The sequence below is a fragment of the Balaenoptera physalus genome (genome assembly GCF_965194825.1).
Source record: "Balaenoptera physalus genome assembly, chromosome: 1".
NCBI classification, from domain to species: Eukaryota; Metazoa; Chordata; class Mammalia; order Artiodactyla; family Balaenopteridae; genus Balaenoptera; species Balaenoptera physalus.
The window spans coordinates 86,313,622-86,326,097 of record NC_138882.1 but is presented as its reverse complement, the minus strand read 5'-3'; the positions used below and the strand labels follow the sequence as shown (position 1 = coordinate 86,326,097).

Below are 12,476 nucleotides of genomic sequence, written 5' to 3'. Positions count from 1 at the left end.
CTTGACCTTGAAAGGTCATTCATATAGAGGTAAAAAGCTGCAGAACAGAGAATAACATTTGTCTTGTTGGAGGTTTGCAGGAAAATCGTGACTAGATCTACGTGGATGGCGGCAGGAACAAAGGACTATCACATCCCCTCCAGGGTCTGGCCGGCACCAAGAAGTCTGCAGCAAGCAGCCACACCCCCTCCCCTTTCAGTATAAAAAAAAAAGCCTGAACCTTAACTTGGGTAAGATGGTTCTTTGGGCCACTGGTCGACCATCTTCTCCATCTGCTGGCTTTCCAGGTAAAGTTGCTGTTCTTTGCCCCCGCATCTTGTCTGTCAGTTTATTGGCCTGTCCTGCAGCAAACAGTAGGAGCTTGGACTGGGTAACTTCCACACACCCGGCAAGTGGCAGGCTGAGGTTTAAACCCAGGACGTTTGATCCAGAGTCCATGCTACTAAGCAACCAGGTGTTGTGCCAGACTGGGCAAAGACAGGGAGGCACCTGGACTAACTCATTACTTGGTCCATGTCAATCTGGTATCATGTAATTATTTGTTCAGCACATATTTAGAAAAGAGAATGAGTTCTGTGTTAGGGGGAGGTTCAAGAAAAAGGGTGAATCGCAATTCAGAAAAATTAAGTTCTGCGGTTCGCTCCGTGTACTCTCTTTAGAAGGTCATTTATGACTAAATGTTGTGATCAAATAGCACATTCTCACTTTTACCGGCTTCCCCATTTCTTTCAACAACATAAGTTCTCTCCTCCGGACAAGCTCTGATAGGTACACTTTCGTCAGTTTAATTGCACTTCTGGTGATGTTTTCCCATAACTTATAAAACAAAGCCCTGGGAAACTGTCCAGTTACCCACCCCTTAGCCATGCCCTTCCCTTGTCCCAGGCCCCCCAGAGGAGAGACAGCTAGCTGAGGGAGGGCTGAGGGAGTCACCAGGACACCTTCTGAGTAGGAAACAGAAATTTTATTTTTTGCAAAGATAATGGAGGAGAAGCAGAAAGTTCTACGTGCAGAAATGCCTGAGTTAGCTTAGGACCTGTCAGTCCCAGGATGTCAGGATGTCCAAGAGGGGGAATGGGATGAGTGGAAGCAAAAAAGTTGGTGCTTTGTTCATTTGTTCTTCGGAAGTCCTCAGGGCCCAGGTCAGCAGCTGTCCCCAGAGCCTTCACAGCACCTGGTGCCCCCCGAGGGCTCACACTCACAGCAGTCGGGGCTCTGGGGCTGGTGCCGCTGGAAGACTGCTCAGGCAGCAGTCCCCACCCCAGAGCTGGGACCACAGCAGGAAGAGACTGGAGGGCACTTCGGGGGACATTTTGGGGGACATTTAGGGACAGGGCACTTGGGGATGCACTTGGGAGGGGGCTGGCACCTCTGCTGGTTCTGCTGGCAGGACATCCCGGCAGGAGGTCAATCAACCTGCAAGAGGACAATTACATGGTTTTGAAAGGTTAAATCAAGAGCCCTGCTTTCCACCTCCTTTAGCGTCAATCCATGATAAGTACATTCTAGAACACATGGCAAAGCATCGGAAGGAAATAACATAGTCTTTCCTCTAGTTAAAAGTGCATAGATTTAAATCCAGATGTAGTAAACATTTTATTCTCCTTGGCAGCAGGGATTTCTCCGTCCTCACAGTCTTGCCTGCAGTATTCAAGTCTCTGAAGTGCCATGTCTTAACATAAAATAAGCCCCTAATCTCGATCAGGTCGACTAGGCCTTTTATAGCCCAGGGCATCTTCCAGAGTAGCAAAGTGTTAATGACTTCTTAAGCCACAGTCTTTCCCTCTGCTTCTGAATTTTCTTCGTGCTCAGTGTGGCAGGAATCAAAGACATCATCCTCTTTCCTCAGCCTCCCTCCTTCCTCCCCACCCTCTGCCCTGCTCTTCACCTCTCAGCTGTCAACTCCTCCCCTGTCCTGCTCAGAGCCCCTCTGGCTCCACTTCCCACTCACCCTGGTCACAGGCAGGAGCAGAGAATCGTCCCTGGGGAGTCAGAGCTGATGAGATGCTGGAGCCGGGTTGTCTTGTATAGGCCCCAGGCTTGGCTCCAGGAAGGGCAGGAGGTCGCTCTTGCGCAACCAGGCACGTGCTGGGTCGTTCCTGACATTCCCCTGCCTCCTTGTCCATGTGTCCCAGGAGGCCTTGGGAGCTTCCAGGACCCCCCTCTGGGGCAGGGTCTAAGGGGCTTTACCAGTCACAGTGTCCCACAGGCTGGAACCCTGGAGGGTGGAATTGAGACCCCAAAGGAAACTCTATGTGTCCCCTTGAAACCTCAGGTCAAAGCCACAGTTTGTTCATTTAAAATTTTTTTGTCATTGGGGAAATATTCTATTCCAATTCCCTCCCACAATCCAGGTTGGTGTTTTAGGTCTGCTTTAGGTACTTGCTGTTCCCAGGCTGTTTGCTCAAGAGTGCTGAATTGGGAAGAATGATCTCCTTTCACTCATCCTGCCTGGGTCTGACCTTCAGGGGGACTCTTGAGTCTCTGCTTCTCCTTCTGACGTCTCCTAAGAGGCGGTCACGTGGTCTTAATTTCTTTTTGTTGTAAGGACAGTGATGACTGAACTTATTTAGTCAAGACAATGAACACTTGACCTGGTGAGAAGTAGGCAGGCTAAGGAGGTGAGATCTCTGTGACTATAGTCGTGATTCCCGATGCACGCAGCAGTGTGCAGTAGCCTGCAGTAAGCAGCAGCACTGAGCATTAGCTGGAAGTGAGACCTTAGTTCACTGACCAGGAATTGAACCCTGGTCGCCCGGGTTTAAACCAGGACTCCTAACCTCTAGACCACAAAGGTCAGCGGCTAGAGACTAAATTCCCAGTCCTTGCCTGCCTTGACAAGAAAATGCTGACAAGGAGGTGGAAGGTAAAGAGGAAAGTAAAACGTTTATTGGAAAAGCAGAGTACATGTGGAAAGACGCACGAGCAAACTATGCGAGTGAGTGGCAAGCATCCAGCCTTTGGGAAGTTTAAATCATTTATAAGGGAGCAGTTCTTCTGGGTCTTTGTCTTCCGTCTGGCCAATAGTCTTGTTTTGCCCCCCTGGCTAATTTGACATTACACACATTGCAATTTCATGGTTGTTCCATGCCCTTGACATTGAACATGTGCTACATCAGGTTTCAACCCTAGTCTACCAACATCCCAGCCACGTTTCTGTCTTCACACCCAATTCAGAACTATGTAATTATACTATTCTCAATATTTGTACTTATTATAGGCATGCCTTCTTCTAACTGATGTGTAGCTCAATTTACACAAGTAACAAGTGATTTACACTGTTAATTCACACAATTTACACAACACTGCTATTAAGGACCTACAGTTATTATCCACACTTCACTGGTGAGAAAACTGAGATGGCGCCAAACTTGCCTAAGTTTTCATAACAAGTACCTGGTTCTCAGTGTTCAAACCCAAATAATTAGACTCCAGAGCCTGTGTTTCTAACCAGTACTCTAGAGTTTAACTCAGAAATCCCATATTTTTATATATATATATATATATATATATATATATATGTACATGGCATGTGAAATTCGAACAACTTAGGGTAAATTGTTCTCCAAAAGCTAGACTCAGACCAGCTGTTCCCAGATCCTCTGGCTTCATGTAATACTTTCTTCCGGGCTGGTTCTCATCCTGCACAAAGTCTCCATTTCTCATGACCTTGTTTCTTCCTTGTCCTTTTGTCTTTCTTAAATCCACTCTCTCAGTGGGGCTCTCTATTTGCCTACCCCTTCTACTCACAGCCCCTCCCGGGGGTCCTGTGGAAAATTCACATTAATGACAGATGAAGAAAAGAACAGGTTCCTAAGAAGACAAAACAGACGAGGGCACAGGACCAGGGCCAGGGATGCCTTAAACAGGGGACCCACTTCAGGGTTCATTCTGGTTCTAGGAGGGGCAGGAGGTAACACTTATGCATTAAGGGTGCATGCATGGTTATTCCGGACATCCTTATCTCCTGTCTCCCCTCCTTGGAAAGTCACAAGAGACTGCAAGCTGCCCCACCAGATTCTGGTACCCAGAAGTTAGAAGTGATTTCAGTAAGTTTCTAGCCACTGGGCAATGGCTCCAGAGGCTCAGGTCACTTCCCTTCTTAGGAGAGTGTAGGTCACACCCTCAACTCCAGGTTTGCTCTGTGAACTGGTGGCTTGGGACTGGAGTTATCTGTTTTCAGTGGGTAGGAGAAGTTGAAATGGGCTGAGATGCATTTTACAGGAAGAAATGCTAAAGTAATTAACCTATTATCTTGTGGAAGATAGAGGAGAGGAATGAATGAAAGGTGTTGTCTGATTGTCTCATATCTGGTGGATAGGACATGTGGTGCCACAAAGAATGTGTGTTGGAGGTGAGTAGGTTTTGTGGTAGAATAGGTTTCAGGACTCAGCAAAACATCTGCATCTTTAGGTGACGTTTGATGGGATACACCTGAAGATCAGTGACTTTCTTGGGAAAGGGGAGGTGGTTAGAGGGGAGTATCCTAAATAACTCCCAGGTCATTCTTTTAATAACTTTAATTCATTTATCCATTTATCTAATCAATATTCCATGGGCAATTGCTAGACCATCCAGGGAAAGAAACAAGTAGTAAGACCTCATTCAGTCTTCACACTCTGATGATACAATGACTTTGGACCCAAGAATACCTAGAATTCTATGTGCTGGTATCCAATGCCACGGGACTGATCCCCAACAGTGGCTGGTCATATTGGATCACAAAAGAAAACACAGAAGGACATTTTATCCCCTGAGACAAGCTTCCTGGTGTTTTGAGGCCCCTTCAGCTTTGTAGTCTTCTATCCAACAGTCATCCACACTTCCGTGCTTGTGCCTCACCTTTCAATACATCCACACACATGCTGCACACACACACACACACACACACACACATTCACAAAGGCACAGCCTTTCTCATTCTTTCCTCCATGGTTACTGTCATCTTTGTCAGTGAGGATGAGGAAACCTGGAATGGCATTGTTGTCAGGTGATCTGGAATCCCAACCATCTCATTGTGATATCGTGACTCAGGAGAGTCCCAGCCCCAATTCTCGTCTCTTGCGTGCACGTGGCATTTCACAGTGGGCTTCAGAGTATTCACTGGGTTGTCAGTGCCTGGAGGCCACGACGCTGCATTACTTGCCTTTATTCACTTGAGTGTTTGCACAGAATGTGCACTCAACACCTTGTAGGTGATCAAACAGTATCTTTTTGATTAATTGCTATGTTTATATATCCATTTTTTCACTCTTAATCAGGGGTAGGGGACGATATCTGAGACTAGAAGATGAATAAATTGAAGATGGGCATCTCTTAGGTGATAGAAATTTGAAGATCATATTCTCAGCCTCTAGACAACATGCACATTAAGGAAAGGACTGTCTCCCTTTTTCAAAGCTATATTCCAAGTTTATGCCATAGAGTAAGGTCTCAGTACATGTGTGATGAATTAAGTAATTAATGGACCAATGCATTTAATCCCAAATCATATCATATTCCTTACTCTCCTGCCATTCAGTAAGACCATTACATGAAACATTTTGTTCCCATTACCCTCTGGATTAGAAATAATTCTGCTCTTAGAACCCTGAAGGTGTAACATACACTCCCAGGCGATTTTTTATTAACCTACCTATATTTTGACGTAAAATTTCTGAGGGTAGGAACTGAATATTTTCCATCTCTCCCTCTCACATATCACCTAGACAAAGTGCCTGGATCCGGCATACAGTATTTTTACGATGGACATTGTTTAAGCATCTTCCTTGTGCTTTCTCATGTACTAAACCCCAAAAATTCTGTGAGGAAGGTACAAATCTACTCATTTTACAGCTGAGGATTTTTATTGTTTAAATGAAATCTTTGAGGTCACCCAGCTCATAAACAGCAGAGCTGTACTTTGATCCCTGATATCCCGATTTCAATTTGAGAGACGATTTATGGATAATAGAACTGTTGTGTAAAAGAGTTTTGTTTTCTAAGGAAAGGGGTGTAGTCACAATCGTCATCACCATCAAAGGAAACTGAGGAAATTACCTTGGTCCTCTAGTGATGCTGTTGGCAGAGACCTGTGGGTTACCAAGGGACATGACCATCAGGAATGAGGGGCTGACCAGGAAGGGAGGGGTGTGTGGAGTACTGTAATCTAGGAAAGAAGGAAGTGGTCCCCGAATCAATCCCCCAGAGAAAGGAGCCAGGCCGTAGAAGCAGGGCTCAAAGCCCTTACTCAGGGATTGGATAAGGTGGGATAAAACTCTTCCACAAGGAAGCTGTGCTATGGACCTCTGGTTTCCCCAGAAGTAACCTCCTGAGTCTTTGCCCAGGCACTGGCTCTTTGGGGATCCACAGTCAGCTCCTCGGGGACTCAGGCTGAGGAAGGCTGTGGCTGGTAAGCCCCTTAGACCCTGCCCCAGAGGGGGGTCCTGGAAGCACCCAAGGCCTCCTGGGACACAGGGACAAGGAGGCAGGGGAGTGTCAGGAATGACCCAGCACATGCCTGGGTGTGCAAGAGCGACCTCCTGCCCTTCCTGGAGCCAAGCCTGGGGCCTATACAAGACATCCCGGCTCCAGCATCTCATCAGCTCTGACTCCCCAGGGACGATTCTCTGCTCCTGCCTGTGACCAGGGTGAGTGGGAAGTGGAGCCAGAGGGGCTCTGAGCAGGACAGGGGAGGAGTTGACAGCTGAGAGGTGAAAAGCAGGGCAGAGGGTGGGGAGGAAGGAGGGAGGCTGAGGAAAGAGGATGATGTCTTTAATTCCTGCCACACTGAGCAGGAAGAAAATTCAGAAGCAGAGGGAAAGACTGTGGCTTAAGAAGTCATTAACACTTTGCTACTCTGGAAGATGCCCTGGGCTATAAAAGGCCTAGTCGACCTGATCGAGATTAGGGGCTTATTTTATGTTAAGACATGGCACTTCAGAGACTTGAATACTGCAGGCAAGACTGTGAGGACGGAGAAATCCCTGCTGCCAAGGAGAATAAAATGTTTACTACATCTGGATTTAAATCTATGCACTTTTAACTAGAGGAAAGACTATGTTATTTCCTTCCGATGCTTTGCCATGTGTTCTAGAATGTACTTATCATGGATTGACGCTAAAGGAGGTGGAAAGCAGGGCTCTTGATTTAACCTTTCAAAACCATGTAATTGTCCTCTTGCAGGTTGATTGACCTCCTGTGGAGATGTCCTGCCAGCAGAACCAGCAGAGGTGCCAGCCCCCTCCCAAGTGCATCCCCAAGTGCCCTGTCCCTAAATGTCCCCCAAAGTGTCCCCCAAAGTGCCCTCTAGTCTCTTCCTGCTCTGGGAGTGGGGACTGCTGCCTGAGCCATCACAGGCCCCATCTCTTCCACCAGCGCCGGCACCAGAGCCCTGACTTCTGTGAGTGTGAGCCCTCGGGGGGCACCAGGTGCTGTGAAAGCTCTGGGGACACCTGCTGACCCAGACCTTGGGTATCACAGAGAAATCTGTAGGAGAAATCTCAAGAGTGGAGCTCTAGAATGAAGCTTCTCCCACTCCTATCTCTCTTCATGGGGTTGATAGGGCATAGGAGGTGTCCTGTTCTGATCACCCAAGGTTTATACTGGATCCCGATCTTCCCTTCCTCCTTCCCCTCTCACAACAATAAGTCTCTGTTGCCTACTTATGAAGTGTCCTGGACATTGTCCATTCTTTCATTCTCCTTAAATCTCTTATAGCTCAGCGTCCCTGCAACACACACACATAGGACGCTCTGGTTAAGAGTGGAGTCTGAGAAAGGGTTAAGCCAGAAGAATTTTCCAGAAGGGTAATCATAGAAGAGCAATTGCATAATAGAGCTTCTCGATGGGATTGCCCTGAGCAATCGTGGACTGTGAGCCCTGGGTTCTCCCATGAGCTCAGCAGAAGGGCCTGGGGGCCCCCGGGTCTGAGTACTTTGAACCACGGGCAGCCTAGTCAGTTTAATCTACCATGCTGCACATAAATTATTGTAGTTTTTCCACATTCCATGACAACAGCATTTGAAAATTATTTGGAATTCAAGTAGATGGAGAAAGGTGTATTTAACAGAACTCCTTCCATTTGATTTAAAATGCTTGGCATGAGAATTGGAACCCGGAGGGACAAGCCTCAGTGGTAACTCCTTGCCACTCAGCCGCCTTTGGGGAGGGTGTCTGCCTCATTCTTGTCTTCATTCATGCCCCAGCCACTCTTTTAAACAAATGTTACATAAATGTTTAAATGATCTAGGCTGAAGGGGCCCGGCAGTCTGAGCCTGCCCAGTCCCCCTGGCTCAGTCCACGCTTAAGAGAGACAGAGAGTGGCCTGAGGGTCACGGGGTATGAAACTGGGGTCGGGGCCTCTGTCTCACTCTCGTTTCTGCCTCCTGGCTCACTGCTGAGGTTCAGGCAAATTGGACCATCAAAATGTAATGCTTTTACGCTTCAAAGGACACTCTCAAGAAAGTGAACAGACAGCCCACGGAATGGGAGGAAGTGCTTGTAAATTGTAAATCTGACAAGAGATTATATACAGAATACGTAAAGACCTCAGCAACTCAATAATAAAAAGGACGTATAACCCAATTACAAATGGACAAAGGCTCTGAACAGACATTTCTCCCAGAAGATATATAAATGGCACATGAAAACATGTTCAACGTAATTAGTTATCAAGTAATGCAAATCAAAACCAGAATGAGATTCCACTTCACACCTACTTGGATGACTGTAATAAAAAAATATAAAAATAACAAGGGTTCACAAGGCTTTGAAGAAATTGGAACCCTGATACACTGCTGGCATGGACATGAAATGGTGCATGCAACCATTCTGGAAGACAGTTTTGTAGTTCCTCCAAATGTGAACCACGCGGTTACCATGTTATCCTGCAGCTCCACTCCTGGATTTATCTCCAAGAAAATGAGAACACACGTGCACATAAAAACCTGTACAAAAATGTTCATAGCAGTTCTATTTTTAACTGTTCAGGATCCTCCATACTGCTTTTCCTAGTGAGTACACCATTTTACACTCCCACTGACAGTGTGTATGGGTTCCAGTTTTTTTACACCCTCCCCAAAACTTATCTTAAATTTTTTTTGTAGTAACCATCCTAACATACGTTTTTCTATTTCTGTAAAAATGCCATTGAAGTTTTGATGGAGATAAGAACTACCATATGATCCAGCAATCTCACTTCTGGGTATATAACCAAAAAAATTGAAATGAGGATCTTGAAGAGATATCTGCACTCCCATGTTCACTGCAGCATTATTCCCAACAGCCAAGATACAAAAAACAACCTAAATGTCCTTTGACCAATAAAAGGATAAAGTAAATGTGGTATGCATATACGATGGGATGTGGCACATATATACAATGGAATATTACTCAGCCATAAAAAGAAACGAAATTGAGATATTTGTAGTGAGGTGGTTGGACCTAGAGTCTGTCATACGGCATGAAGTAAGTCAGAAAGAGAAAAAAAAAATACCGTATTTTAACATATATATGTGGAATCTAAAGAAAAAAATGGTTCTGATGAACTTAGGGGCAGGACAGGAATAAAGACACAGATGTAGAGAATGGACTTGAGGACACGGGGAGGGGGAAGGGTAAGCTGGGATGAAGTGAGAGAGTAATACTGACGTATATACTCTACCAAATGTAAAATAGATAGCTAGTGGGAAGCAGCTGCATAGCACAGAGAGATCAGCTCCGTGCTTTGCAACCACCTAGATGGGTGGGATAAGGAGGGTGGGAGGGAGATGTAAGAGGGAGGGGATATGGGGATATATGTATGCATGTAGCTGATTCACTTTGTTATACAGCAGAAACTGACACAACACTGTAAAGCAATTATACTCCAATAAAGATGTTAAAAAAAAAGAAGACTGAACAGGTGGATGGGCAGGCCCTTTACAACAGAAGAAATTCATGCAGTAAATGAGTGTAAAATGAGATGCCAAACATCATAGGTATTTGGAGAACTACAAGTTAAATAAACAGTTTGATATCATTTTTGCCCTTCAATTCAGCAAATATGAAAAACAACAGTTTTATATTATTAAATACTAACTGAGTTTGAGAAAGAGATATTACTATAGACTATGGTGGGAGTGTCAGTTGTCATCTGGTCACTGGAGGTAAAATTTCCATAAATATTACAACAAAAAAAATGACATACTCTCTGTCTCAACAATTTTAAAATTTTGTATCTTAACTAGTCAAACACTTGCATGTGCACACAAGGACACTCATTAAGTAGGTCGCCAGCAATATTTATTGTTAGGGAAAAATCAATTATTGTCTAAATATCCAACATTAAGAGAATAGACACACAAACACTGACATCTTGTTTAAGGTATATGAGGAAAGGAAAGGAGGAGAGGGTACAACTGCCAAGGCTCTGACCTTCTGTGAACATGCCCTTTACCACCACCAGGTGATGGCAGCACCCATGGAGGCAAGAGTGGGCTTGGCTAAGAGGCCATTAGTCAAGAGCTAGACTCACATTAGGTCACTTCTGGCACCAACATCACCATCACCATCAGCAACACCATCAATAGCTGTGGCACAGACAAACTTATTATAAGTTAACATCTAAATGGCATAACTTGCTTTCTAAATATGCTCTTCCTGTAATCACAATAGAAAGCTCTTTCCTTCTTTTATTGTTTATCTATTAATCAGATATGCCCTGGAGACCTCATATGAGGTAGGCATTGTATATTGAATATGAAGTTTTTAGACCAGTGAAAGAAGTGATATTAATTATATCACTTATATATCAGGATGGTGTATAAAAGCTCTTCACAAGGTATCTAAGTTAGTCTGAGGTCAGGGAAGGTCTAAAAGGAGTTGGATACCCAGGTCCATTTACAGAAACTTCCTTCTTTAAGTGAGAGCAGCTGAATTTTCTGCCACAGTGTTACCTGGGGCTTCTTGGGCTCCTTTTGTGATGAGAAGCTCCTTTATTTATCTGCTTCATCTGTATACAGTATGAGCTCTGGCACGTCTGTATTTGTATCGTAACTTGTTTTTGTTTGTGTGTCTGTGTTAGAAATTCAGTTTGACTTGAACTGAGTTTGGCTGAAATAACAGTGCTTAAAGAAACAAGAGGATTAAATTTATTTCACATCCTGAACATGTGCAGGGATTAGCCCAGGGTGACTTGGTAGTTCCATGATGTCCTCAAGGACCTGGGCCCCTTTTCCTTTGCTCCTTCTCCATCCTTAGCTCTGGCTTCCATTCACAACACCACCAGTGCACAGGCTGCTGGGCTCCAACCATGATATCTGGGTCTCAGGCAGAAAGAAGAAAAGAGATGTAATAAAAGGCTACCACCAGGTCGGTGAGCCCCTTCACTGAGCTTTCTTAAAGCTCCACCTTTAGACATTTTCATAGTTTTCCTCAATTACAGAGAAAGCCAAGTCAAGGGTTTCCCTCCCCCACCCAGGGAGCGCTCACAGCATCCCCCAAATGCAGTGCACACCCCGTTCAGAGCCACACCTTTGGAAACTCCCAAGGTGATGGCCAAATCCATTTTTCCACCTCACCCCCGGAAACTGGCACCTCCTCATGTCTGGACCCATGGAGGTGGCATCGTAGGTATGAGTTTCCTCGCTTTCTGTGGTGAAGATCACAGGTGTTATTCTGTCCTATACAATGCCGCACACCCAGGACACGCTGCTTCTAGATACCCAGAGGTCCAGCCGCTTTTTCCTACAAAGTCATACTGTGATCGAAACTGCTAGTTGCCCCCAGTAGTCACTCCCTCCTCTTCCTTAACTTTAGAACATCCATATTATCCAAAACAGCCACGAGCCCGGTGTGGGGAGGAGGACGGCTACAAAAGTGGAGAGCTCGGCGTTTCCTTGTCCCCTTCTTCCCCCATCACTGCTGCTGGATACGGGGCGCCTGGCCCTGGCAGCCTCCCACGGGCTGCCGAAGAGGGACGCAGAGTCTTAGAGCCCCAGGTGCAGGGTTGAGCAGAGCAGGGACTGGGGAGGAACTGAGGGTAGGACAGCCTGGGAGCTGTGGGAACCGCAAGCAGAGACGTGGCTGGGCCTCGGGGCAGATAGACATTTCCCCGGGAGCGAAGTAAGGGACCAGGGCACCTTTGATTTCTTAGCATAACATGGACCTGAGCAAAAAGCTCCTGATGCCAGGATCTGGGAATCTCCTCTCCTGAATACACTGTGGGACCCTGGCCTGAGGAAGCAGGTGACTTTCTGAAGCTCAACTACAATGTTGGTCCAAGAGGAGCTCCGGCCATCCCCATGGCCTCCTTAGTGGAGACAGCGAGGAGCCAAGGGAGTGCCGACAGGGACCTGGCATGAATAGGTTGTGCAAGGGGTCCCTCCTGCTCCTGTCAGAGCCTAGGGGCTCATCCTGGAATCCCCGCATCCCCTGAGGGCATGCCCAGACCGGTCTTGTCATTTGTGTCAACTCCTCACAGACGAGTGGACAGTCAGGAGTGAGCCAGGATGAAG

The 12,476-nt window shown here is 46.0% G+C and overlaps 2 pseudogenes across 2 annotated transcripts in view; one reads left to right on the top strand and one right to left on the bottom strand.

Annotated features, from left to right (window-relative positions):
- The window catches only part of LOC309667443 (late cornified envelope protein 2A-like), a 345,865-nt pseudogene extending 338,425 nt beyond the window's left edge, over positions 1-7,440 (top strand). The window contains exon 9 of the transcript XR_014268573.1: positions 7,292-7,440. The product of XR_014268573.1 is annotated as a late cornified envelope protein 2A-like (transcript). The remainder of the gene's footprint in view (positions 1-7,291) is intronic.
- Positions 1,144-2,024, bottom strand: LOC309667500 (late cornified envelope protein 2A pseudogene; annotated as a pseudogene). Its single transcript has 2 exons — positions 1,952-2,024; positions 1,144-1,416 (listed from the first exon to the last, which is right to left on the bottom strand). The product of its transcript is annotated as a late cornified envelope protein 2A pseudogene (transcript).
- Positions 7,441-12,476: the final 5,036 nt, after the last annotated feature.